The sequence below is a fragment of the Colobus angolensis genome, unplaced genomic scaffold (genome assembly GCF_000951035.1).
Source record: "Colobus angolensis palliatus isolate OR3802 unplaced genomic scaffold, Cang.pa_1.0 Scaffold23, whole genome shotgun sequence".
In the NCBI taxonomy this organism is placed as follows: Eukaryota; Metazoa; Chordata; class Mammalia; order Primates; family Cercopithecidae; genus Colobus; species Colobus angolensis.
In genome coordinates, this window is record NW_012115488.1 from 13,347,613 (window position 1) to 13,373,483 (window position 25,871).

At 37.8% G+C, this 25,871-nt stretch overlaps 1 protein-coding gene and 1 pseudogene across 1 annotated transcript in view; one reads left to right on the top strand and one right to left on the bottom strand.

The window, feature by feature from the left end:
- The window catches only part of KIAA0825 (KIAA0825 ortholog), a 504,765-nt gene that overhangs the window by 463,573 nt on the left and 15,321 nt on the right, over window positions 1-25,871 (bottom strand). The window contains exon 3 of the mRNA XM_011944276.1: window positions 5,214-5,363. The gene's annotated coding sequence lies outside the window, so the exon portion shown is untranslated. The remainder of the gene's footprint in view (window positions 1-5,213; window positions 5,364-25,871) is intronic.
- Window positions 15,374-17,569, top strand: LOC105513458 (annotated as a pseudogene).

The following is a 25,871-nucleotide window of genomic DNA, read 5'->3' on the forward strand; positions in this document are numbered from 1 at the left end:
ATATATTTAAGAAAAAGGTAAAAAAGAAAAAAAAGCAGAAAATGAAGGGTTGAGATCTACTAACAGAGAATGGGAAAAGAGACAAAGGATAGATAAAGTCGGGTCACAGGATGGACAAAAACAGTACCAAAGACGACAACACTGCAAAAATGAATGTGAAGTCAACAAAAGCTTATTTCAATACATGTCTTTACCTTTACTGCAGGGTATTTCAAAGTGTAGTCCAAAACTAATGTAAGCCAAAATACCAGGGATACTTGTTAAAAATTCAGATACCTGTGCCCCATCCCAGACCTAGTAAATTAAACTCTCTTTGGCAATTGAAAAGTTTCCCAGGGTATCCTTTTAACTAAGCATTTTTATCTCAATGCATTTTACAAATCAGCTTTCAAAGTGGTACTCTCCAAAAACATGCCAGCTCACTTCACTCATAGGTATATTTCTGAAAAGTTGTTAGGTGTGTACTTGTACACCAAACCATCATTCCCCTAAAGACTATCATGATCATTTCAGAATTATGTTCATCCAGAAAGAAACAAGCCAGATTTGAGACCATTCAACCTTTAAACAAATATTCTTTATCTAATTTTTCTGTATTACTTACCTAAGAGATTGAACAAATGGACTCGCATACTCATTATTTTTACTTAGTTTAGAAGTATGTATATTTAAAATTATAATATACTGTTAACACATTCCATTTTGACTTTGAACACTTTGAACTAATTACACTAAACTTAACTGGTTAAGTATCGTAATCAAGTGGCATTTAGCAGAACTCATGAACAGAGGAAGTGCCACAGGAAGACAGTTTTCAGAAAATACAAAAACTGAGGTTTGTGGTTTGGACTCTTAACAGCAAAGATATCCCTTTATGTGGTGAGCTCTGCTAACAAAAAGTATTTGTCAACTTCTTGCTAATAGATAGCCAAGAAGTATGAGATGTGAATCTATTCAATTCAAAGATGGAAATAATAGCTAAGAACAACAGTAGTTAATATTTATTCACTTATCTCATTAGAGGTTTCCTTCTAAATCCTTTATATGCATTAACTAATTTAATCCTTACAACAATTCTGTAGACTGTGGCTTTAGACCTTATTTCCCAGATGAGGATGCTGAGGTACAGAATTACATAATTTTCCTGAGATTCCACAGCTAGAAATAGGAGGTGATATTCAAAACCAGGCAGCCTGTCTCCAGAATCTACATTCAAAGACAGTGGGCTACACTAGGATTTTAAGAAAGTCTTAGATATTGGAACAATTACCTGCCTCTATATAAATGCTTTCTGTTTATGTTTTGGGTTTTTTTTTTTTTCTGTTCTTTATACAATTGATTTTAAGATAAATTGTGACTACCTTGCATCCCTGTTTATGTTTAGTTGCTAGATCTCATTATAAAGGACTTGAAATATGACAGGAATTCCAAAATTAGCATCAAATAGGAATTCAGCATCATACAGAAAAATAAAAATGTGTTTTAAAAGATACTTAATTCTGAATTTAAGGGCAGAATAGTATAGTGGTTTACAGCTGTGCTTCTCAGTTTTTCATGTGCTGGTCACCTAAGTACACGTTAAAAATGCAGATTTTCAGCAGCTCTGAGATTCTGCATTTGTAGCAAGTTCCTGGGTGATGGTAACACCGCTGGCCTGAAGATCATATTTTGAGTAGGAAAGGTTCAGAGTTCAAACTCTGGAGTCACACTGCTTATGTTTCTTTTCTTCTTTTTTGAGAAGGAGTCTCACTCTGTCACCCAGGCTGGAGTACAATGGAATGGTCCCAGCTCACTGCAACCTCTGCCTCCTGGGTTCAAGCGATTCTCCTGCCTCAGCCTCCCCAGTAGCTGGGACTACAGGCATGTGCCATCATACCTGGCTAATTTTTGTATTTTTAGTAGAGACAGGGTTTCACTATGTTGGCCAGGCTTGTCTTGAACTCCTGACCTTGTGATCCGTCCACTTTGGCCTCCCAAAGTGCTGGGATTACAGGCGTGAGCCACCGTGCCTGGCAACACACTGCTTATGTTTCACTACCAGCTCCATTACTTACTAGTTGTATACCTTCTCCTCATATACCTCTACTATATCCGTAAAAGAGTGAGAGCATTAAAGAGTTGTTACCAGGATTACATGGGATAATCCATAGATAGTACATAGAACAGTCTTAGCACATAGAAAGAACTCAATAAAGGTTATCTCTCAGTATTATTGAAAAATATTAAAAGCATATATTGTATCCCATTAGAAAGCTATTTATAGAATTGATTGATCTAGCAGAAACACTAAATAAAATGTCATCATTCTTTTCCAGGCAGTCACAAGAACATCACTGTACAATGAAGGACATTAAATACGTAAGTTAGAACCACTATCCAGCTTTATTAAATACATAAATCTGAAAGTGCTCTAAATGAATTTGCATAAAGCTGGTTTGGTCTATGATATTTAAAGAGCATATTTTGTTTCTATGCCAGAAAACTTTTCTATATTGCAGGTACACACTGAGTTCCAATTCATTTATTTGAATAGCTTCCTCTGAACTTCAAAAAAGCCATTTTCGTTTAAAAAATTTTATTTCAATGAAATATATGTCAGTACTAGTATTAATATCAACAATAACAATGATTTAAAATATTTGTTCAAGGAAGAACACTGCTACAGTTTAAATAAATTCAGAGGATTTAATCAATGCCTTCATAGACAACTGTACACATATTCAAACTACAATACAATGCAGCACAATTACTTCCTGTCTTTGAGAACTGAGACTTAAAAGAATATTATTTATCAAAAATGTGGTGATTGAATAATAATCCCAAATCAGAGAAGCCAATGTGTAGGAAAAGTAGAGTTAGCACCAGAAATGAAGATAAAATTTCATAGTAACTTCCCAAATGGAAACTCTAAGAAATGTATTCCAACACTGTTGAAAAATAAAGACATAGAAGGAATGGAGTACATTAGAAAAGAAAACCTAATGTTTACCCAGTCATTGATTAAAACCAGAGCCAGGTGTTTCAATCAAGAAGATGATGAGAGCTAGAAAGTGTTTTTGGTTGGTGGCTATCTTTTTTTTTTTTTTTTTTAAGACACAGTCTCGCTCTGTCACCCAGGCTGGAGTGCAGTGGCCAGATCTCAGCTCACTGCAAGCTCCGCTTCCCGGGTTTACACCATTCTCCTGCCTCAGCCTCCCGAGTAGCTGGGACTATAGGCGCCAGCCACCTCGCCCGGCTAGCTTTTTGTATTTTTTTTTAGTAGAGATGGGGTTTCACCGTGTTAGCCAGGATGGTCTCAAACTCCTGACCTCGTGATCCGCCCGTCTCGGCTTCCCAAAGTGCTGGGATTACAGGCTTGAGCCACCGCGCCCGGCCTTGTTGGTGGCTATCTTTAAGAGTCAGCAAGAAAAGGTCAATAAATAATTTGCCCACCCCTTTATCTTTTATTTTTCCAACATAGGTGATTAAAAAACAATTGTGGTACAAATTCTATTACATTTATTTTTCTAAATCAAAACTAGATTCAACATAGGCAATACAGACCTGCCAAGTAAAATCATGACAGATAAGAGTCAAGGAAAAGGGAGGGATCTGGGTGAGTGGATTATTCTTTCCTCTCCTCCCTTTCTCTTTCCCTACCGACTGGTGTTCCTGGCTGCTCCTTTGTTTGCTGTGGTACTAGGTTTTTTAAAAAACACACAACACATAAGATTTTACTTTCATTTTACTTTCTATGACAAGTGTTGTTTTAAAATAGTAAGATTTTACCAAAAACTTTGCATAACAATGCTTTATATAAAGGACTGCCAGTTGTAGTTTCCAAGACAGGGCTTACCTGTACTCAATTATATCAAATAAGCATTCACAAAATGAAATTAAACATGTGCTCTTAGTGAAGAAAATATCAATAGTGAAATATGAGGTTCTTTGTATCTATAGAGGTGATAACACCAACAAGATCAAATCATTAGGATTAGAGGTACAAGAGGAATAGAATTTCAACAGAAATATACCAACATCATCATGTCTTGTTATTTGGGTTTACATTTTTCTTAATCAAATACTGAAAAACATAAATTTAATGAAAATGCCTAAGCTAACTGTTTTCCATTTATAAATTAGCTGTCTCTCACCTCCAGAGGAGCAAGGAATTCCACTTCTGTATGACCTATTTATGCCTCTTGGATTTATCACATGCATTTTTTAATGACCCCAAACCAAAGGAAATGTAGAAACCTATTTGAAAAGTTGACATTAAGGTTGTGACACCAACCAAAACAACCAGAGAATTTAAAGTTAAACTGACACACAATCCCCAAATCAGTCTGTTATACTCCTAATTTAAAAAACAGTTCTAATGTGAAATTGTGATAGCATGTCAGCCTCTGCTTTGAAACTCCTGAATTTTGTCATTTGGCGTTTGTGTCACAACCTTAATAATATTTAAATATACTTTTTAATATCTATTATTTAAAAAATATCTTTGGATTGAAGATACTCTAGAGCTTTGAAGAAGCCAACCTCAAAGCACTGCATTCCTAGCATGCCACTTTTATTAGAAGTAGTGCATAAAACATTTGCTGTTGACAAATCTAATTCATTAAAAGGTGAGATGGATGCATTTTAAAATAACTGGCTGGCATCATTATCTGCAGCGCCTTTTATAAATTATTCCTCTTTTCCCTTTTGACTGAACTTGTCACAGTTCCTTTCAGAGTCTGAGTGTTATGCCTTATAGTCAATGCTTTCAACATGTTTAGACAAGTCATAAGTTAAACAAGCAGTGGTATTTTATTTCCTAGAAATAAGAAAGGGTAACAAAAATACTAACTATTTCATTCAATTCATTGATTTTGAACTAAAGACAAGTAAAGTCAGTTAGTGGTGGTTTCATCCCACATGAAGAATTTAAAAATAAAAGTATACTGTTTGCATAGAATGGAGAATTTCAAAGAAAGGAACATAAGGAGAGATGCTGGTGGCCCTGCTGCAGTGTTGTGTAGAAGACTTGGTTAAAAATCGAATTGTGCTTTCCCTAACATTGGAGATCAGGTAAATCATAAAGCTGACAGCTGGCTGGCACACTGACTTCCTAAAGGAGAATTCTAACTGTATTCTCTTAGAGGCCAAAGGAAGAGAATTATAGAAGCTTTCAAGGAAACTGAGTAGGCACAGTACAAATTACGCAAAATAAGAAGAAAAACATTTCTTACCTAATTTTATTTCAGAAGACACTAAGAATGAACTGGTCTTCTAATCCTAAGGAGGTAGAAAATTATTTTCTCAAGGGTTGTCAGCAGAACTGTCTCTTCTCTAGTACCTTCAGCAAAGTTTTTTTTTTTCCCAAAGTATGTAAAATGTACCTGAAAAATGATTGGACAAAGCTTTATCACTGCCACAAAGGGATGGAGGGCATATTCACATTAGTTGCCCAGATTACTAGTTACAATACTATCATTAAATCATGACATATGGACTTGAGTCAGGAAGAAGAGATGTTGGAAATACACAAAGACATCCTGAAGATTACATACCTAAGAAAAGCTTATTAATAAGAGAGTCCATAGATTGTAGCAACACAGGTAATAGGGGCACCTTGGAAAATGCATATTTAAAACATTCCTTCTATTTTCATTAAAAATGTATCACTCCTAAAGAAATGTATCATGAAGAGAGTAACATGCAGTTGCACCACATAAAACAAGCAATGTTATTCAATCCAAATACTTTTTTTCTTGTTTAGTTACTATTTGCTCCAAATTATTTATTAAAACCATCTTTTCCCCACTCTTCTGGGTGATCCTGTTAAAAACAGATTTCCTTGGGGAGGCGCTTCCAAGATGGCCAAATAGGAACAGCTCCGGTCTACAGCTCCCAGTGAGATTGACGCATAAGACAGGTGATTTCGGCATTTCCAACTGAGGTACATGGTTCACTTCATTGGGATTGGTTGGACAGTGGGTGCAGCCCATGGAGGGTGAGTCAAAGCAGGGTGGGGTGTTGCCTCACCCGGGAAGTGCAAGGGGTCAGGGTATTTCCCTTTCCTAACCAAGGGAAGCCATGAGTGTCTGTACCTGAAGGAATGGTACACTCATGTCCAAATACTGTGCTTTTCCCATGGTCTTCGCAACTGGCAGACCAGGAGATTCCCTCCTGTGACTGGCTGGGTGGGTCCCACAACCAAGAAGCCTTGCTTGCTGCTAGCGCAGCAGTCTGAGATCGACCTGGGATGCTAGAGCTTGGCAGTGGGAGCGATGTTGGCCATTGTTGAGGCTTCACAGTGTGAACAAAGCGGCCCAGAAGCTCGAACTGTGTGGAGCCCACCACAGCTAAGCAAGGCCTACTGCCTCTCTAGATTCCACATCTAGGGGCAGGGAATATCTGAACAAAAGGCAACAGACAGCTTCTGCAAACTTAAACGTCCCTGCCTCACAGCTCTGAAGAGAACAGTGGTTCTCCCAGCATGGCATTCAAGCTCCAATAATGGAAAGACTGCCTCCTCAAGTGGGTCCCTGACCCCTGTGTAGCCTGACTGGGAGATACCTCCCAGTAGGGGCTGACAGACACCTCACACAGGCAGGTGCCCATCTGGGATGAAGCTTCCAGAGGAAGGATCAGGCAGCAATATTTGCTGTTCTGCAGCCTCCACTGGTGATACACAGGCAAACAGGGCCTGGAGTGGACCTCCAGCAAACTCCAACAGATCTGCAGCTGAGGGACCTGTTTGTTAGAAGGAAAACTAACAAACAGAAAAGAATACCATCAACATCAACAAAAAGGACATCCACACCAAAACCTCATCCGTAGGTCACCAACATCAAAGACCAAAGGTTGATAAAACCACAAAGATGGGGAAAAATCAAAGAAGAAAGGCTACAAATTCCAAAAGCCAGAATGCCTCTTCTCCTCCAAAGAAACACAACTCCTTACCAGCAAGGAAACAAAACTGGAGGGAGAATGAGTTTGACGAGTTGACAGAAGTAGGTTTCAGAAAGTCGATATTAACAAATTTCTCTGAGCTAAAGGAGCATGTTCTATCACAAGGAAGATAAAAACCCTGAAAAAAGGTTAGACAAATGGCTAACTAGAATAACCAGTGCAGAGAAGAGCTTAAATGACCTGACGGAGTTGAAAACCACAGTATGAGAACTTCGTGAAGCATACACAAGCTTCAATAGCCGATTTGATCAAGTGCAAGAAAGGTTATCAGTGATTGGAGACCAAGTTAATGAAATAAAGTGAGAAGACAAGATTAGAGAAAAAGGAGTGAAAAGAAATGAACAAAGCCTCCAAGAAATATGGGTCTACGTGAAAAGACCAAAAGACCAAATCTACGTTTGATTGGTATACCTGAAAGTGACCGGGAGAATGGAAACAAATTAGAAAACACTCTTTGGGATATTATCCAGGAGAACTTCCCCAACCTAGCAAGGCAGGACAACATTCAAATTCAGGAAACACAGAGACCACCACATAGATATTTCTCAAGAAGAGCAACCCCAAGACACATAATCGTTAGATTCACCAAGTTTGAAATGAAGGGAAAAATGGTAAGGACAGCTAGAGAGAAAGCTCGGGTTACCTACAAAGGGAAGCCTGTGAGACTAACAACGGATCTCTCTGCAGAAACCCTACAAGCCAGAAGAGAGTGGGGGCCAATATTCAACATGCTTAAAGAAAATAATTTTCAACCTAGAATTTCATATCCAGTCAAACTAAGCTTCATAAGGGAAGGAGAAATAAAATCCTTTACAGACAAGCAAATATTGAGAGATTTTGTCACCACCAGGCCTGCGTTACAAGAGCTCCTGAAGGAAGCACTAAACATGGAAAGGAACAACTAGTACCAGCCACTGCAAAAACATGCCAAATTGTAAAGACCATCAATGCTGTGAAGAAACTGCATCAATTAATGGGCAAAATGACCAGCTAGCATCATAATGACAGGATCAAATTCAAACATAACAATATAAAACTTAAATGTAAATGTGCTACATGCCACAATTAAAAGACTCAGACTGGCAAATTGGATAAAGAGTCAAGACCCATTGGTGTGCTATATTCAGGAGATTCATTTCATGTGCAAAGACACATATAAGCTCAAAATAAAGGGATGGAGGAAGATCTACCAAGCAAATGGAAAGCCAAAAAAAAAAAAAAAAAAAGCAGGGATTGCAATCCTGGTCTTTGATAGAACAGACTTTAAACCAAAACAAATATCAAAAGAGACAAAGAAGGCCATTACATAATGGTAAAGGGATCAATTCAACAAGAAGAGCTAACTATCCTATATATATATATATATGCACCCAATACAGGAGCAACCAGATTCATAAAACAAGTTCTTAGAGACCTACAAAAAGACGTAGACTCCCACACAATAATAATGGCAGACTTTAACACTCTGCTGTCAATATCAGACAGATCAATGAGACAGAAAATTAACAAGGATATTCAGGACTTGAATTCAGCTCTGGACCAAGTAGGCCTAATAGATATCCACCCCAAATCAACAGAATATACATTCTTCTCAGCACCACATCACATTTACTCTAAAATTGATCACATAATTGGAAGTAAAACACACCTCAGCAAATGTAAAACAGAAATCACAACAAACTATCTCTCATACCACAGTGTAATCAAATTAGAACTCAGGATTAAGAAAACCACAAAACTACATGGAAACTGAACAACCTGCTCCTGAATGACTACTGGGTAAATAACGAAATGAAGGCAGAAACAAAGATGTTCTTTGAAACCAATGAGAAAAAAGTCATAATGTACCGAAATCCCAGGGACACATTTAAAGCAGTGTGTAGTGGGAAATTTACAGCACTAAATGCCCACAAGAGAAAGCAGGAAAGATCTAAAATCGACACCCTAACATCACAATTAAAAGAATTAAAGAAGCAAGAGCAAATAAATTTGAAAGCTAGCAGAAGACAAGAAATAACTAAGATCAGAGCAGAACTGAAGGAGATAGAGACACAAAGAACCCTTCAAAAAAATCAACAAATCCGGGAGCTGGTTTTTTGAAAGATCAACAAAACAGATAGACCACTAGCCAGACTAATAAAGAAGAAAAGAGAGAAGAATCAAATAGACGCAATAAAAAATGATAAAAGGGATATCACCACCAATACCACAGAAATATAAACTACCATCAGAGAATGCTATAAACACCTCTACACATACAAACTAGAAAATCCAGAAGAAATGGATAAATTCCTGGACACATACACCCTCTCAAGACTAAACCAGGAAGAAGCTGAATCTCTGAATAGACCAACAACAAACAGGTTCTGAAATTGAGGCAATAATTAATAGGCTACCAACCAAAAAACTCCAGGACCAGACAGATTCACAGCCAAATTCTACCAGAGGTACAAAGAGGAGTTGGTACCATTCCTTTGGAGACTATTCCAATCAATAGAAAAAGAGGAAATCCTCCCTAATTCTTTTTTATGAAGCCAGCATCATCCTGATTCCAAAGCCTGGCAGACATAACAATAAAAGAGAATTTTAGGCCAATATCACTGATGAACATCAGTGCTAAAATCCTCAATAAAAAACCAGCAAATTGAATCCAACAGCACATCAAAAAGCTTATCCACCATCATCAAGTCACCTTCATCCTGGAATGCAAGGCTGGTTCAACATACGCAAATCAATAAATGTAATCCATCACGTAAACAGAACCAACGACAAAAACCACATGATTATCTCAATAGATGCAGAAAAGGCCTTCAAAAAAATTCAACAGCCTTTCATGGTAAAAATTCTCAATAAACTAGGATTTGATGGAATGTATCTGAAAATAATAAGAGCTATTTATGACAAACCCACAGCCAATATCATACTGAATGGGCAAAAACTGGAAGCATTCCCTTTGAAAACCAGCACAAGACAAGGATGCCCTCTCTCACCACTCCTATTCAATATCACATTGGAAGTTCTGGCCTGGGCAGCCAGGCAAGAGAAAGAAATAAAGAGAATTCAAGTAGGAAAAGAGGAAGTCAAATTGTCCCTGTTTGCAGATGACATGACTATATACTTAGAAAACCCCACTGTCTCAGCCCAAAATCTCCTTAAGCTGATAAGCAACTTCAGCAAAGTCTCAGGATATAAAATCAATGTGCAAAAATCACAAGTATTCCTATACAGCAAGAATAGAAAAACAGAGAGCCAAATCACGAGTGAAATCCCATTCACAATTACTACAAAGAGAATAAAATACCCAGGAATCCAAGTTACAAGGGATATGAAGGACTTCTTCAAGGAGAACTACAAACCACTGCTCAACAAAATGAAAGAGGACACAAACAAATGGAAGAACATTCCATGCTCATGGATAGGAAGAATCGTTTGTGAAAATGGCCTTACTACCTAAGGTAATTTATAGATTCAATGCTATCCCCATCAAGCTACCAATGACTTTCTTCACAGAATTGGAAAAAACTACTTTAAAGTTCATATGGAATCAAAAAAGAGCCTGCATAGCCAAGACAATCCTAAGAAAAAAGAACAAAGCTGGAGGCATCATGCCACCTGACTACTATAAGGCTACAGTAACCAAAACAGCATGCTACTGGTACCAAAACAGATATATAGATCAATGGAACAGAACAGAGGCCTCAGAAGTAACACCACACATCTACAACCATCTGATCTTTGACAAACCTCACAAAAACAAGCAATGGGGAAAGGATTCCCTATTTAATAAATGGTGCTGGGAAAACTGGCTAGCCATATGCAGAAAACTGACACTGGATCCCTTCCTTACACCTGACACAAAAATTAATTTAAGATGGATTAAAGACTTAAATGTAAGACCTAAAACCATAAGAACCACAGAAGAAAACCTAGGCAATACCATTCCCGATATAGGCATGGGCAAAGACTTCCTGACTAAAACACCAAAAGCAATGGCAACAAAAGCCAAAATTGACAAATGAGATCTAATTAAACTAAAGAGCTTCTGTGCAGCAAAAGAAACTATCATCAGAGTGAACAGGCAACCTATAGAATGGGAGAAATTATTTGCAATCTATCCATCTGACAAAGGGCTAATATTCAGAATCTACAAAGAACTTAAACAAATTTACAAACAAACAAACAAACAAACATCCGCATCAAAAAGTGGGCAAAGGATATGAACAGACGCTTCTCAAAAGAAGACATTTATGCAACCACAGACATATGAAAAAACGTTCATCATCACTGGTCATCAGAGAAATGCATATCAAAATCACAATGAGATACCATCTCACACCAGTTAGAATGACGATCATTAAAAAGTGAGGAAACAGCAGATACTGGAGAGGATGTGGAGAAATAGGAATGCTTTTACACTGTTGGTGAGAGTGTGAATTAATTCAACCATCGTGGAAGATAGTGTGGTGATTCCTTAAGAATTTCTTACTAGAAATATCATTTGACTCAGTAAACCCATTACTCAGTATATACCCAAAGGATAATAAATCATGGTACTATAGAGACACATGCACACTATGTTTATTGTGGCACTATTCACAATATCAAAGACTTGGAACCAATCCATATGTCCATCAATAATAGACTGGATAAAGAAAATGTGGCACATATACAGCCATAAAAAGGATGAGTTTATGTCCTTTGTAGGGACATGAGTGAAGCTGGAAACCATCATTCTCAGCAAACTGTCAAAAAGACAGAAAACCAAACACTGCATATTGTCACTCATAAGCGGGAGTTGAACAATGAGAACACATGGACACAGGAAGGGGAACTTCACACACCGGGGCCTGTTTGGGGGTGGAGGGCTGGGAGAGGGATAGAGTTAGGAGAAATACCTAATGTAAAGGACACGTTGGTGAGTGCAGCAAACCAACATGGCACATGTATACCTATGTAACAAACCTGCACATTGTGCACACGTACCCTAGAACTTGAAGTATAACTACAACAAACAACAAAAAAAAAACAGATTCCTGGGAATCTTGTTACACATGGGTTCTGATTAAGTTGATTTGGGGTTGGGGCCTGAAATTTTGCATTTCTAACAAGGTTCCAGGTAAAGCCACTAATGGTGTAGGTCCATGGACCACCCTTTTACTAATAAGCTTTCATTAATCTGTCTTTTCCTGCACCAGAGTCTACTATTGTTATTCTTGGCTATTGACATTTTGCCTTTCCATATAATTTTAGAATCTTTTTTCAAGTGTTTGACCCTGCTCACCAAAACAAAGACAGTTAGGAATTTGATAGAGAATGCTTTGAATCTTTATCAAAGTTGGGCAAGTGTATAGCACTGAGTTTTCTAAGTCATGTGTATTGTGTATAATTTCACTTACTGAGGTCTTAATATTACAAAATAATGCTCTATTATTTTTCCCATGGGAGTTTTGTACATCTCTTGTTGTATTTATTTCCTGGCACTCCATATTTTGATTATATCTCTTTGCAAAAACTTTTCCCTTTTTTGTATATATGTATTATGTGTGTAATTTTGGCAGGTTGATGTGTTCATCCAGGATATTTGATAATTCTTATTTTTTCCTGTAGTTTTACATCATGCACAAATAATGAGCTTTATTTCTTTATTTCCAAAATCTATACTTATCTTGTCTCACTATAAAAAAGAAAAGCAAAAAAGGTCAAACAGCAAATGCATGAAATAATAGAAATAGATGGCTATTTTGTTATCTATGATCAGCCAACATGATCTCTTGGTTAGGTTAGATTGTCTAGGAAATGGATATGAGGTGGACTCCAGTGGTGTCTTTTTTGGTGTTTTTGAGACAGTCTCACTCTGTCGCCCAGGTTGGAGTGGAGTGGTGTGATCTTGGCTCACTGCAACCTCTGCCTCCCAGGTTCAAGCAATTCTCCTGCTTCAGCCTCCCCAGTAGAGTAGCTGGGACTACAGGCATGCACCACCACACCGGGCTAATTTTTGTATTTTTAATAGAGACGGGTTTCGCAATGTTGGCCAGCCTGGTCTTGAACTCCCGACCTCAAGTGATCTGCCCGTCTCAGCCTTTCAAAGTGCTGGGATTACAGGTGTGAGACACATCACCCAGCCTCCAATGGTTTCTTAAAGCATTTATTAATTGTCCTCATATTGCCTTTCTCTGGTGTCTGGTATACAAGTCCTTAAATATTACTAACATCCATTATCCCAAGTCAAATTCTAGTTGATATTTAATTAGAAACAGACATAAACACTCATGGACAACTGCCACACTGAGAGGTAATTGAAAAACAAAATGAAACAGTGGCATTATAATGAGGAAAATGGTTCCATTCAATCTAAGAACTAAGGTGAGGATGCCAATGTGAGGAAGCCATTACTGAGATACTGCAAATCAACTATACCCCATAGCTGAAATCACAAGGTTTCTTGTAAAATCAATACATAACTGAAATTGCTTTCTTGATGACAATGTCAGCCTGCTTTAGAGCAAACTGTGCTTCTTCATGGCTTTCAGTCAATTATTTGACAAAGGAAGCAATTAGACTTACTATTCCACACATTGTCAATGTTGGTAACATTGGTTATCTAAGGAAAGGCAAATGTGTGTGATAGTGGGATAAAGGAATGCATAAAGAGAAAAAAGTAGTAACTAAAATAATAATAACCATAATAATAAAAACAGTTTCTTTAAAAAACATTTCCATAATCTACTGCAAACAGCAATTATGAAAAACAGTAATGTGGAAAATGTTTAAAAGGAGATGAAAACAGGACTAAAAAGCAAGTACACATTACATTAAAACTATTTAAAATTATGTGAACAAAATTTCTGGTTAGGAAGCTCAAGCAGCATACATTTTCCTTCTGTCCCTCCAGACATCTCTTAAAAAGGTAATGAAGTTATATTATGGAGAGGAGAAATATAAACCCACAAAAATGAAGAAAGAGAGTCATCACCACAAATTTATAAAACACAAGACCGATGAAAGAGAATTCACAGAAGAAATAGAATAGAAAAAGCCAAACTCTAAAATATGCGCAAAGAGGGCTGTAATTAAAAGAATGACCTGATATCCATGGCAGAGTGTGGAGTAAAAAGTGAGACTAAAAAACACAATCAATTGAAGGTTTGCTCAAGAAACAATGAATCTCCCTTCCTTACCTTTTAGTGCAAGCCACCACTTTGTATTTTCTTTGTCTTTAATTAAAGATCTGACTGTGGGTAAAGGGAAATAAATGAAAGAAGTGATGTGCTTCAAGACATGAATTAAATGTCTACAAAACCCTGAAAGTAAGCATGGGCATGGGTACTCCCCAAAAAAGCTTGCCTCATTCTGGCCTTTAGCATACTGATCATTCCCAATCTATTCATTCTAAAGCAAAGTATAGCAGTAAAATCAGTGTTATCCAAATAAATTCTACGTAGTTTTATATTTTCTTTTTTCTAATATGAATGCATAGTGGACTACTTGACATTAGAAGAAAAAATGGTTTTTCACATTAGAGACTATATTAGTGCATTTTCACACTGCTATGAAGAAATACTTGAGACTGGGTAATTTATAAAGAAAAACAGGTTTAATGGACTCACAGTTCCACATGGCTGGGGAGGCCTCACAACCATGGCGGAAGGTAGAGGAGCAAAGGCATGTATTACATGGTGGTAGGCAAGAGAGCTTGTGCAATGAAACTCCCATTTATAAAACCATCAGATCTCATGAGACTTATTTAGCATCATGAGAACAGCATGGAAAAGACCCACCCCACCTCCTTGATTCCATTACCTCCCACTGGGTCCCTCCCATGACACATGGGAATTATGGCAGCTATAATTCCAGATGAGATTTGGGTGGGGACACAGCCCAGACATACCATTCTGCCCCAGCCCCTGCCAAATCTCATGTCTTCACATTTCAAAACCAATCAGGCCTCTCAACAGTCCCCCAAAGTCTTAACTCATTTCAGCATTAACTCAAAAATATACAGTCCAAAGTTTCATCTGAGATAAGACAAATCTCTTCCACCTTTGAGTCTATAAAATCAAAAGCAAGTTAGTTACTTTCTAGATACAGTAGGGGTACAGGCATTGGGTAAATACACCCATTCCAAATGGGAGAAATTGGCCAAAACAAAAGGGTTACAGGCCCCACGCAAGTCCAAAATCCGGCAGGGCAGGCAAATCTTAAAGCTCCAAAATAGGTGATTTCCGCAGTGCATGCTGCTCTCGTTGGGCATTTTTTCCTCGTCTAGGGGCAAGCTCTATCATGGGAAAGGTGATGTCTCTCGAGGAAAGGCTATAAATCCTGGGATATGAGGGTTGGGTGAAACAACCAAGACTGCTGCCTTCCATGTTGGGACCAGGAATAACCCTGACTTCTGAGCTCTCATAACCCCAGGATCCTCCAGAAAAGTTGCAGCATGATGAGGGAAAATCTTGCTGAAGCTGTACATTGGAATGGGTTTACAGTCATCGTAATGGAAGCAAAATACAGGGAGTAAAAACAGTTCTTTGCATCCCTGCTTATTGCACCTGACAACTAGTTGCAGATGATTTTGTTTACCTAAGAAAACTTGCGATGTAAACGAAAAAGCATCTGTTTTCCTAGACTCATTGGTTACAAATATGCTTCGTCTAAGAGCTATTTGTAACCTGGACAGTGTTTCAATTTCCACCTATCAGTTGTGAACCACTCATGATTCAGCTGAATAAGTGTAGAGACGAGGAGCAAATATTTGATTTTATTGAATCAAATAATACTTTCAGAAAAGTCATACTTTCAGAAAAACAAGTGGGATGTGCATTTAATATACTTTGGAAGCTTCAAAAGCAGAAGATCAGCCATTAAAAAATGTTAAGTATGTCAGAGACCATCCTCAATTTCTTACTCTTCATAATTTAGCTACAAATAAATTCAAATTAATGAATGACAATACACTGGTGAATGTGTTATACATCATACAACAATTTGCTGGTGAAGCCCATGATCCACTAATTGAAGCACTAGTTACAGAATCATGGAGAAGGCTAGAACGGTTTGATACTAAACTGCTGTCAGAATTTTCCTCTTGCCTAGCAGATCGGTGTTTGTATTTTAGTTCATTAATGGGAAAAATAACTGATATTGTTCATAGGAACTTGGAAACTACATAGGACTTAAGTTCCTCGTCTGTCTTGATGGTCAACATATCTTCTTTCATATCACAACATTTTCAAGAACAATTGGTGAACAAAACAGAACTTGTTTTTGACACCACAGATTCTTCTGAGGTCAATGTTGCAAAAAGAATGGTATAGTTTCTTCAAAACGTTAGATATCATTATCAACCACTATTAGAAAGCTTTGTAAAATTGTTTGTAGCATTGGGACCCATTGCAGGAACTTCTGAAGAAAAGAAACAACTTAAATCAACTATGTTATTGATGTCAGAGGAGCCAACCAGCGAGCAAGCCCTGGTAGTGTTGGGAGCAATGGAAGATATGGAAGGCAGAAATTTATGTCTGATTAAAAGAGTTGCTTCAGTTCGGCACAAACATTTGGATAACTATAAACCACTAGAGTTGTTGAAGATAACTCAAGCACTGACTTTTCTGCATTTCCAAAGTAAGGAGTTTTTTTGTGAAACTTGGAGAATTACTGCTTAATTATTTGAAAATTAGTTTCGTACCAACTGAGATGCCCATTCTGGTCTCTGCTATTTCCCTGCTTCCTTCTTCTCACTGGGACAAAGTGGAAATATCCCAAATTGAAGCAGTTTTACCACAGTGTGACCTAAATAAATCCATCCTTTTAGAATCCTTAATATTACTCTTCCATTCAGCATTTTTAACTATGATCCACCTCAAAGGGATGAATTCTTTGGAACTTGCATGCAACATCTTAATTCTTACTTAGGTATATTGGATCCTCTTATGTTAGTGTTTCTTGGTTTCTCTTTGGCCACACTTGAATATTTTCCTGAAGATCTGATAAAGGTAATTTTAACATCAGATTCTTAACTAGACTGGATTCTCAACTTGAAATTTTATCTTCATCTATAAGTGCAAGAGTCCAGTTTCATCTTATGGAGTTAAATAGATCAGTCTGCTTGGAACGCCCTGAGTTTCGGATTCCATGGTTTCATGACCGCTTCTGTCAGCAACATAATAAAAGTATTGGTGGCATGAATGCAGCACAACAGCAGATTTATAAAATGTTAGCAGAGGTACTAAGAGGAATCAATTGTGGAGAAGTCTTGGTTCTTACGCCTTATTACCACACAGTAGATTTTGAGTATATCTTGGATAAAAGAAAAAAACCTCTTCCTTATGGAAGCCATAATGTAACATTGGGACAACTACCAGAAATGGCTTGGGAATCAAATACTGAAATAGTTGAATCAAGGCTGCCACCAGGAGCTGAAAGGGTTGCTTTGGTATTTTTGGATTCAAAAGCATTTTGTAGAAATATCCCTCACATAAAAGGAAAATCTGCTATGAAAAAACAACATTTGGAAATTTTGGGCTATCATGTAATTCAGATTTCTCAGTTTGAATGGAACTCTATGGCACTGTCAACAAAGGATGCTTGGAGGGACTACCTGAGAGAACATGCATTTGGAGAAGTCAAATCATGATTATAGTTTTTATTTAAAATGAGTGTCATCATATGTCACATTTGGACTTATTTTAATTAAGTGGCCTGACTCAAATAAAAAATAATAGGTACAAAAAAAAAAGCTCCAAAATAATCTTCTTTGGCTCCATATCTCACATTCAGGGCATGCTGATGTAAAAGGTGGGCTCCCACAGTCTTGGGCAGCTCCATCTCTGTCAGGGTATAGTCCCCCTCCTGGCTGCTTTCAGAGGCTGGCATTGAGTGTCTGTGGCTTTTTCAGATGCCAGGTGCAAGCTGTTGGTGGATCTACCATTCTGGGGTCTGGAGAACGGTGGCTCTCTTCTCACAGTTTCACTAGGGAGTCCCCTAGTGGGGACTCTGTGTGGGGGCTCCCACTCCACATTTCCCTTCTGCACTGCATCGGCAGAGGTTCTCCATGAGGGTTCCGCCCCTGCAGCACACCTCTGCCTGGACATCCATGCATTTCCATATATCTTCTGAATTCTAGGCAGAGGTTCTCAAAGCTCAGTTCTTTACTTTTGTGCACCCACAGGCCCAAAACCATGTGTCAGCTGTCAAGGCTTGGGGCTTGCACCCTCTGAAGCAATGGCCTGAGCTGTATGTTGCCCCCTTTTAGCCACAGCAAGCACACAGGGCACCAAGTCCCTAGACTGCACACAGCAGCAAAGCCCTGGGCCAAGCACACAAAACCATTTTTTTCTCCTAGGCTTCCCTGATTGTGATGGGAGGGGCTGCTGTGAAGACCTTTCACATGCCCTGGAGACATTTTCCCCATTATCTTGTTGATTAACATTTGGCTCCTTTTTACTTATGCAAATTTCTGCAGCTGCTTGAATTTCTCCTTAGCAAATGGGTTTTTCTTTTCTATCGCATCATCAGGCTACAAAGTTACCAAACTGTCATACTCTGCTTCCCTTTTAAAAAATAAGTTCCAATTCCAAACCATCTTTTTGTGACTATATAAAACTGAATGCTTTTAAGGGCATCCAGGTCACATCCTGAATGCTTTGCTACCTAGAAATTTCTTCTACTAGATGCTCTAAATCATCTCTCTCAAGTTCAAAGTTCAACAAATCTCCAGGGCAGGGGCAAAATGCCACCAATCTCTTTGCTAAACTTTAACAAGAGTTATCTTTGCTCTAGTTCCCAACAAGTTCCTCATCTCCATCTGAGACCACCTCAGCCTGGACTTTATTGTCAGATGTATAGTTTGCAAATATTTTTTCCCACTCTGTAGATTGTCTTTTTACTTTGTTGATGGTTTCTTTTGCTGTGCAGAAGCTCTTAAGTTTAATTAGATACTATTTGTCAATTTTTGCTTTTCTTTTGCAATTGCTTTTGGTTGTCACAAAATCTTTGCCAGTTCCTATGGCCAGAACTGTATTTTCTAGGTTGTCTCCCAGGGATTTTATAGTTTTGGGTTTTATATTTAAGTCTTTAATCCATTTTAGTCGATTTTTGTACATCATCTAAGTAAGGGGTCCATCTTCAAACTTCTGCATGTGGCTAGCCAGTTATTGCAGCACCATTTATTGAATAGGGGTCATTTCCCCATTGCTTGTTTTTGTCAACTTTGACAAAGATCAGATGGTTGTAGGTGTGTGACCTTATTTCTGGGCTCTCTTTCCTTTTCCATTGGTCTATGTGTCTGTTTTTATACTGTAACATGATGTTTTGGTTACTGTAGCCCTGTAGTTGTTTAAAATGAACTAACTTGATGCCTCTGGCTTTGTTATTTCTGCTAAGGACTGCCTTGGCTATTTGGGCTTCTTTTGTTCCATAGGAATTTTAAAATAGTTTTTCTCTAGTCTCCGAAGAATGTCCTTGGTAGTTTGATAGGAACAGCATTAAATCTGTAAATTGCTTTGGGCAGTATGGCCATTTTAATGATATTGAGTCTATCAATCCATGAGCATGGAATGTTTTTCCATTTGTTTGTGTCATCTCTGATTTCTTTCATCAGTGTTTTGTAATTGTCATTGTAGAGATCTTTCACCTTCCCGGTTAGTTGTATTCCTAGGTATTTTATTCTTTTTGTGGCAATTGTGAATGGGATTTTGTTCCTGATTTGGCACCATGCTTGGTTGTTGTTGTGTATAGGAATGCTAGTAATTTTTATATGTTGATTTTGTATCCTGAAACTTTGCTGAAATTTTTTTTGTCATCTAAAGGAGCATTTAGGCTGAGACTATGTGGTTTTCTACATATAAAATCATGTCATCTGCAAACAGGGATAGTAAGACTTCCTCTCTTCCTATTTGGATGCTGTTTCTTTCTTTCACTTGCCTTATTGCTCTGACCAGGACTTCCAATACTATGTTGAACAGGAGTGGTGAGAGAGGGCATCCTTTTCTTGTGACAGTTTTTAAGGGGAATGCTCCCAGCTCTTGGCCATTCAGTATGATGTAGGCTGAAAATACACATTTTTTGGCAAACATCAAGATCATTATCCAAAATAGACCATGGACCTAGGTCATAAACAAATCTCAATAAATTTTAAAGGAATAAAATCATAAGACATATGTTTTATGAGCACAATTGAATTAAATTAGAAATCAATAGCAGAAAGAAATCTGGGAATACCCTCAATATTTGGAAGTTAAAGAACACACTCCTAAATAACCAATGCACCAAAAAAAGTGACAGCAATATTAGAAAATATATTTTACTGAACGAAAGAAAAAACAGAATATTACACATTTCATATGATGCATAAAAGTGTTTGAAAGTAATTAATAGCTCTTTCAGGAAACAAAGGAAAGAAACCTTTCCAACACATTCTACAATGACAGTATTACCCCGATATCCAAGACAAACCCATCCCATTCTGTATACAGTCATGTGTCACTTAAAGATGGTGATACATTCTGAGAAGTGCATCATTAGGCAATTTTTTCATTGTGTGAACATTACAGTGTACTTACACAAACCTCAATGGTATAGCCTACTATATACCTAGGCTATATGCTATTGCTTATAGCTCCTGGGCTACAAACTGGCACAGCATGTGACTGTACTAAATATTGCAGGCAATTGTAACATAATGGTAAATATCTGTGTATCTAAACATAGAAAAGGTATGGTAAAAATATAGTATAAAAAACAAAAAAATACGGTACACCAGTATATGGCACTTATCATTCATGGAGCTTACAGGACTGGAAGCTGCTTTGGGTGAGTCAGTGAATGCTGAGTGTATGTGAAGGCCTAGGACATTACTGAACACTACTGTAGACTTTATTAAACACCATACACTTTGGCTACACTATATTTGTAAAAAGTATTTTTCTTTCATCAATAATAAATTAACCTTAGCTTACTATAACTTTTTTACTCTATAAACTTATTGTTTTACTTTTGTGTAATAACACTTAGCATAAAACACATTGTACACAATATTTACCTTTATATCCTTATTCTATAAGTTTTTAAAAATATTTTAAGACTTTTTTTTAATGTTTTAAACTATTTTAGTTTAAACATAAGAAACACACACATTAGCCTAGGCCCACACAGGGTCAGGATGATCAATATCACGGACTTCCACTTCCACATTTTGTCTCCCTGGAAGGTTTTCATGGGCAACTACAAGCATAGAGCAGTATAACAATGCTTTTCTCTGGAATATCCTATAACAATGCTTTTTTCTGGAATATTACCTGAAGGACTTGCTTGAAGCTGTTTTACAGTGAAACTGTTAACTGTTTTATAGTTAACAGTTTTTTTTTAAGTAGAAGAATATGCTAAAATAATAATGAAATATATAGTAAATACATAAACCAGTAACAGTCATTTATTATCATTATCAACTATTATGCATTATATGCATTGTACATAATTATGTTATATTTTTATAAAACTGGTAGGTTTGTGTACACCAGCATCATCACAAACCTGAGTAATGAATTACACTACATATGACAGCTATAACATTACTGGGCAAAAGGAATTTTTCAGATCCATTATAATCATATGGGACCACTATCATATTTGTTGTCTTTAGTTGACCAAAATGTCGTTATGCAGTACATGACTGTATACCATGTATACCATGTCTTTATTCATTTGCTGACAGACGTTTAGGTTTATCTCATATCTTGGCTATTGTGAATAGTGCTGCAATAAACATGGGGGTAAAGATATTTCATCAATATACTGATTTCTTTTCCTTTAGATGAATACTCAGTAGTGGGACAGCTGGATCATATGGTAGTTCTATTTTCAGTTTTACTTTTTAGAAAGCTGAATAGTGTTTTATATCATGATTATACTAATTTATATTCCCACCAACAGTATGTAAGGGTTCCCTTTTCTGTGCATTCTTGATAGCATTTGGTATTTTTTGTCTTTTTAATAATAGCCATTCTAATTGGAATTAGAAGATACTTCATTGTGATTTTGATTTGCATTTCCCTGATGACCAGTGGTGTTGAGCATGTTTTCATATATTTATTGGGCATTTGTATGACTTCTTTTGAGAAATGCCTATTCAGATCCTGTGCCTATTTTAAAATCTGAGTTTCTTTTTTTCTTTTTTGCTGTGGAGTTTCTTGTATTTCATCTCATTTTTGATGAGGGTTCCATGAAAAGTTAACGGGGAAAATATTAGTCTTCTAAAAAAATGTTGCTGAGACACTAAATATCAACATACAAGAATTATACTTGGACCCTTTCCTCACAAGATATAAAAAAAATTAACTCAAAATTGATAGAAAACTTAACTGTAAGAACTAAAATAAAAAAATTCTTAGAACAAATCATAGGTGGAAATCTTGACACTGGAGTAGGCAATGGTTTCTTAATGTAATACCAAAAGCAGAATCAACAAAAATTGGACTGCATTAAAATTCAAAACTGCTGTTTTTCAAAGATTATCCATAAAGTGAAAAGACAACCTATGGAATGGGAGAAAATATATGCAAATCATGTATACCAGAATACATAAAGAACTAGTACAAAATCTTCACAGTATTCTCCATCCCAGTAAGACTGCAGGAGGCAGTGGAATGCCACAGAGGTTTTGAAGCTCAGAGGAATGTAATCCGATTTAGGTTTTAGCAAGTTTACCATGAAACTCTAAATTAAGATCAATACTGTCATGTATTGTCTCCCCCTGCCACCAAAAAAGGGGGGAACTAGTACAACTCAACAATACAAAGATAAATAACTCAATTTTAAAATGGCCAAGAATTGAACACATGTTTCTCCAAAGAAGACATACAAATGGCCAATACGTACATGAAATAATGTTTAACATCATTAGAGAAATGCAAATTGAGACCACATGAGATATCAGCTGTTTTTTTTAATAGGAATTATATTAAATCTGTATATTAATGTGGGGAAGTATTGCCACTTCACAGCTCACTGGAATGTCTACAATCAAAAGACAAAACTAACAAGTGATGGGAGAATGTGGAGAAATTGAAACCCTCATACACAGCTGATGGAATTATAAATGTTTCTTCCCTACCCCATCAGTGGGGATATTTCCTTAATAGCATATTATATTCCTTATATTTCCTTATATAGTTCTTTATATATATTCCTTATATTTCCTTATTATATTTATATTTCCTTACATATATTATATTCTTCATATTTCCTTATATATTTCCTATATATATATTTCTTATATTTCCTTAATACCTTAATGTATTTTATAATCATTTTTGTCCTCTCACTAAACTGAAAACACATAAAGAGAAGGATTATGTCTCTTTCTCTTTCCAATATATATTTAGTATTACCACCATAACTTGATTATGCCTCTGTTACAGCATTGGTCACTCTGTGCTGTCTGCCATCACTGATTCGCTTATCTCTGTGTTAGTCTGCTTACATTTCTTTTTTTTTTTTTGAGACGAAGTCTAGCTCTGTTGCCCAGGCTGGAGTGCAGTGGCTTGATCTTGGCTCACTGCAACCTCCGCCTCCTGGGTTCAAGCGATCCTTCTGCCTCAGCCTCCCAAGTGGCTGGGACAACAGGCACACACTACCATGCCTGGCTATTTTTTTGTATTTTTAGTAGAGATGGGGTTTCACCATGTTGACCAGGCTGGTCCCGAACTCCTGACCTCGTGATCCGACCGCCTCAGTCTCCCAAAGTGCTGGGATTACAGGCGTGAGCCACCATGCCTGGTCTGTCTGCTTACATTTCTATAAAGCAATACTTGAGGTTATTTGGACAACTCAGCCATTCCAGTCTGTGGGCTTAGGAGAGTCCAAACCACCTGACAGTGGAAGTAGTACCACAGCACGGCATAGCTACTCTACAAAAGCGTGACCAGATTGCTTCCTTAAGTGGGTCTCCAACCTGTTCCTCCTCACTGGGTAGGACTTCCCAACTGGGAGCCTCCAACCACTTCCACTGACATTCTCTAGCCCACAGAGGTTTGAAAACTTCCTGGGAAAGAGTTCCTAGAAGGAGGGGTGGGCCGCCATCTTTGCTGTTTCAGCAACTTAGGTGTTCCAGCAACTTAGCTATTCCAGCCTCTAGGCTTTGGAAAGCCCAACCTGATGCGGGGGCAGAAAGAGTACCCCAGCACAGCATGGCTGCTCTACCAAAGTGCAGCTAGGCTGCTTCTTCAAGCAGATCCCCATGATCCTGTTCCTCCTGGCTGGATGACATCTCCCAACTGGGGTCTCCAATTACCTCCTACATGTGCATTTGGGCCGGTAACAGGTCTGTACCCCTTGGGACAAAGCTCCCAGAGGTAGGGGCAGGTTGCCATCTTTACTGTTTCACAGGCGTCACTGGTGATACCTCCAGATACTGGAAAAATCTGAGACAACTAGGGACTGGAGCAGATGCCCAGCAAACTGTAGCAGCCCTGTGGAAAAGTGGCCAGACTGTTAAAAAAGAAAACAACAACAACAAAAACCCCAAACCCCATCCAAAGGTCAGCAACCTTAAAGATTAAAGGTAGATAAAGCCCACAAAGATAAGAATCAGTGCAAGAATGCCAAAAACTCCAAAAAGCCAGAGTGCATTCTCTCCTTCAAATGACCACCTCACCTTTCCAGCAAGGTTTCGGAAAGGGGCTGAAACTGATATGGCTGAATAACAGAAGTAGACATCAGAATGTGGATTAAAACAAACCATTGAGCTAAAGGAGCACATCCTAAATCAATGCAAGAAAGCTAAAAATCACAATAAAACATTGCAGGAGCTGACAAAATATCCAGGATAGAGGATATAACTAACTGGAGAGAGCTGAAAAACACAATACAAGAATTTCATAATGCAATCGCAAGTATTAATAGCAGAATACTCCAAGAGGAGGAAAGAATCTCAGATCTTGAAAACTGCCTTTCTGAGAAAAGGACAGGTAGACAAGAATAGAGGAAGAAGAATAAAACAAGAATGAACAAAATCTCCGAGAAATATGGGGTTATGTAAAAAGAACAAATCTATGACTGATTGGTGTACCTGAAAGAACTGAGGAGAATGGAACCAATTTGGAAAACATATTTCAGGATATTATCCACAAGAACTTCTACAACCTTGCTAGATAGGCCAATATTCAAATTCAGGAAATGCAGAGAACTCCAGTAAGATATTCCATGAGAAGGCCGGGCACGGTGGCTCAGGCCTATAATCCCAGCACTTGGGAGGCCGAGGCAGGTGGATCACGAGGTCAGGAGATTGAGACTATCCTGGCTAACATGGTGAAACCCCATCTCTACTAAAAATACAAAAAACATTAGCTGGGTGTGGTAGCAGACACCTGTAGTCCCAGGTACTCGGGAGGCTGAGGCAGGAGAATGGCATGAACCTGGGAGGCGGAGCTTGCAGTGAGCTGAGATTGCGCCACTGCACTCCAGCCTGGGCAACAGAGTAAGACTATGTCTCAAAAAAAAAGATATTCCATGAGAAGATCATCCGCAAGACACATAATCATCAGGTTCTTCAAGGTGGATATGGAAGAAAAATTGTTAAGGGCAGTGATATAGTTTGGTTGTTTGCCCATCCAAATCTCATCTTGAATTGTAGTTCTCGTAATCTCAACGTGTTGTGAGAGGAGCCCTCTGGGAAGTAATTGAATCAAGGGAGTGCTTACCCTCATGCTGTTCTTATGATAGTGAATGAGTTCTCATGATATCTGATGGTTTTATAAGGGGCTTCCCTCTTTGCTTGGCTCTCATTCTTCTCTCTCCTGCTGCCTTGTGAAGATGGAAGTGTTTGCTTTGCCTTCTGCCATGAGTGCAAGTTTCCCAAGGAACTGTGAGTCAATTAAACCTCTTTCCTTTATAAATTGCCCAGTCTCAGGTATGCCTTTTTTTTTTTTTTTTTTTTTTTT